The 3,524-nt window shown below is 35.6% G+C and overlaps 1 long non-coding RNA gene across 1 annotated transcript in view; it reads left to right on the top strand.

Annotated features, from left to right (window-relative positions):
• The window catches only part of LOC139426356 (uncharacterized), a 10,352-nt gene extending 7,309 nt beyond the window's left edge, over positions 1–3,043 (top strand). Inside the window, exon 3 of the long non-coding RNA XR_011637610.1 lies at positions 2,927–3,043. This is a non-coding gene — a long non-coding RNA (uncharacterized lncRNA). The remainder of the gene's footprint in view (positions 1–2,926) is intronic.
• Positions 3,044–3,524: the final 481 nt, after the last annotated feature.

The raw sequence follows: 3,524 nt of genomic DNA, 5'->3' as shown, positions 1-3,524 counted from the left end.
AGGTTGTACATATATAAAAATAGAAATTATTTCTATTTAAAGTAATTAAAACTTTGATCGGAACAAATTATAATAAGTTTTAATTTTATTAGCTTAAAATAAATAAATATTTTAAAAGAAAATTTATCTAGAAAATAGTGTACTATACTCACCGATACTAAAATGATGTGCAGGTTCCTGTTATGGTAGTACATCAACTGCATTGAGATGGTAATTTCATCGTGTGAAAGTATTTTTAATGCTTTGATTTTAAAGAAAATGTTATTATTAAACTAAAAAACTGTTCCGTTTCGTCTATAAAAAAATTTCATCCGATCATCCTCTTCACCAAAGTCGCCGCCATTTTTATTTACATTTGTATACGTCATCACATAAAATTGAAACGTCATAAAAGCAAACGATCTGATTGGTTCATGAAAGAAATTGCCTGAACGGTTGCAGATATTTCGTGCAACCGTGATTTCTATATCACACGAGCAATTTTTGGAGAAATTTCACTTACAGTTGCACTTACACTTGCAGTTACACTTGCAGTTGCACTTACACTTGCAGTTACACTTGCAGTTGCACATATTTTCTCTCGTGTAATATAGCCATTAGTTTAGCATTTGATGGAAGCATAATAGAAAACAGCAGCAAGCAAGATAGGAATATTTTATTACAAATAACTTAATCATTCCTATGCTAAGATTAATTTAAACATTATAGAAGATTAATTTCCTAGAGGTAAATAAAAGGGGGTGTTAAACCCGAGACGATTGGATACCTTCAAGTGACGTCATTGAATGGCGACGGCTCAGGGGATAGTGCGTCTGCCGTCCAATGAGGTGTACCGGGTTCGAATCCCAGCAATGCTTGTCGATACAAATTATGCATCCAGCTTGCACCGACAACTTTGACGAAGCGAAATATCTCGATAGACGATTCATGGGTTAGAGTCCCCTTGCCGTCAGGCTAACCATGTGAAGTTGTGGTTTCTTCCCCATGTAACTCAAGTGCGGGTTAGTTCCATCAAAAGGTCCTCAACGAAGGCAAAATTTCTCCCAATACTTGGTTCTGGAGTCCCCTTCTCTTCTGGATTGGGTTCAAAATTACAAGGTTACGTAGTTGAACACTGGTAGTCGCAAACAACAAAAATTGGGTCCGCTGCTCAACGATGGTTATAAAATAAAGTAAAACTGACGTCATTATAGGTAAATCGTAGCATTTGTAGATTCAGAAGCTAATCAAGTTCGACACACACTGTCAATTTATTTCATTATAATTTTATGATGTTTAAAAATATTTTATTATTATTATCATAATTATTATCGTCACTATTGCACAAATTACACTAATGCAAAAATAATACAAGAAACAAAAATAAAGTAAAATAGTAGTAGAAAAACGAAAAAAAATTTTTTTTAAATACCCGCACACTCGTGATATTTAACTGACGAAGATATTTAATTGATAAGGATATTTGATTGATTAATTTTGCAATATTTGATGGATAAAGCTTTAACCCAAAGCCTGGTTGGTAGGGCGTTGGGCTCTTGTTCAAGTGGTCGTGAGTTCGATCCCCGCCGGCTGAAGACTCTCCGTGTAGTAAATGGTGACTGATGCGCGTTAAGTCTGTCAGGATTACAATGTCCTCCAAGTGCTCATAACACACCTATATCTCTGAGGGTACTGAATTAGAGATTAATCATTCTCTGGTTCAGATCAAAATTACAATCTAATTCACGATCTGTGGATAAATGTATGACTGGGTTCACCCTATAAACGGGCTATGACGTGCGTGTGACTGAAGTCGTATTTTTGGTCATATATCGCGCCACTGGAAAACAAGAAACGCACCCTCTGCTTCAAATTTGCTTGGTATTTAAAACAGAGGCTTGCTGGTATTTGGCAAGTAGCATTCGAAACAACAACTACAACCCATAAAGTGACAATGTGCCCATTATGAGATAAATTTTATTTCATATTATAACCGTCGTTGAACAGCCGATCCAATTTTATGGATTTACGACTACTAATGTTCAACTCCGTAGCCTTGTAATTTTGAACCTGGTCCAGAAGACAAGGGAACTCCTGAATCAAGTATTGGGAGAAATTTTGCCTTCGTGGAGGACTTTTTTGATGGAGATAACCCGCATTTGCGTTACATGGAGAGGAAGACCACGAGAACCTCCCACGGTTAGCCTGGCGGCAAGGAGACTCTAACCCATGATCCGTCTACCACTAAGGATATTTCTCGTCAGCAGTGTGGTCAATGCAAGCCGGATGCGGAATTCGTATCGAATGGGATTCGAACCCGGTTCACCTCATTGGAAGGCGAACGCTCTATCCCCTGAGCCATCGCGGCTCATTATGGGATAAATGTAATTATTCCAAAAAGATGAAGAGTGGTTACTTACTTAACTATTTCATATTCGACATTTATTTTGCAAAAGTAAAACATCCGTGACCAACATAATATATTTTGTATTTAAATATCTTTATATCAGACTAAAATTATTCAATCGCGATTTTTTTAGAACTAAAGATGGTACCTAATAGCTGGAAATATCCGCTTCGCTTTAGCTACCACTGTTCTTAGAAAGACATTTTTCTGTCGGTGCAAAATATTATATTTAACGCATTTGATGTAAAAGTCTTTTTCTATTCCCTTGACAGATAACGGGTCAAAGACGTTTCTTTCTATATTCTAGTAATTCGTTTCGTATTCTAGTAATTCGTTTCGTATTCTAGTAATTCGTCGTATTCTAGTAATTCGTTCATATCCTAGTAATTCGTCGTATTCTAGTAATTCGTTCATACCCTAGTAATTCGTCTAGTAATTCGTTCTCATAATATTCGTTTTTATTATTTATTTATTTATTTTTTTAATAATTTTATTTCCAAGTCCTTATTATTGTATTCTAAAATTCTATTTTTCTGGCAGGTTTGCTGCAGATAAAAGTTGACGTCTTCTTCACTTGGATTTTACAAAAGCGATTTAATGTTTCATTTGAAAGAGTGGCATTGCACTTTTTATTAAATCATTCTTTTCAACTGTTTAGTATTTTTAGCATTTTGTTTTTTCTTTTTAAAACAGGGCTGAAGGCAAATACATATCGAGCCATGGTGTAAATATCATCCCTGCGCAACGGGGGGGGGGGCACNGGGGGGGGGGGGCACGCACAAGGTTTGAAGGCTCACGGTCTAGAAATAATACACTACATAAATAAGGGTGCACAACCTGCTACCAGCGGTAGCACCTGTACCTGAAACAGAAACAAAAATATCTTTTTTTTCTTCCTTTTTTTGCAAGTTAAAAAAAAAATTAGAAATTTTGAATTGCGCATTTAAGTTTTTAAACGAGCCAAATCTAAATCAATGTTGTCTTTCGATCACTTTTTTCGGTGCTTATTACTACGAATTTTCAAAGTTTTGAAAATCCAATCAATTTTGACACCTCGACATTCCCGAATGTCTCTTCATAGTGTTCCTTGAATCATATTATAATTATAAAAATATTGTGTTAAGTCTTAATTAGGGCG

This window comes from Parasteatoda tepidariorum, chromosome 9 (assembly GCF_043381705.1).
Source record: "Parasteatoda tepidariorum isolate YZ-2023 chromosome 9, CAS_Ptep_4.0, whole genome shotgun sequence".
In the NCBI taxonomy this organism is placed as follows: Eukaryota; Metazoa; Arthropoda; class Arachnida; order Araneae; family Theridiidae; genus Parasteatoda; species Parasteatoda tepidariorum.
This window is presented reverse-complemented; position numbering and strand designations above follow the sequence as displayed.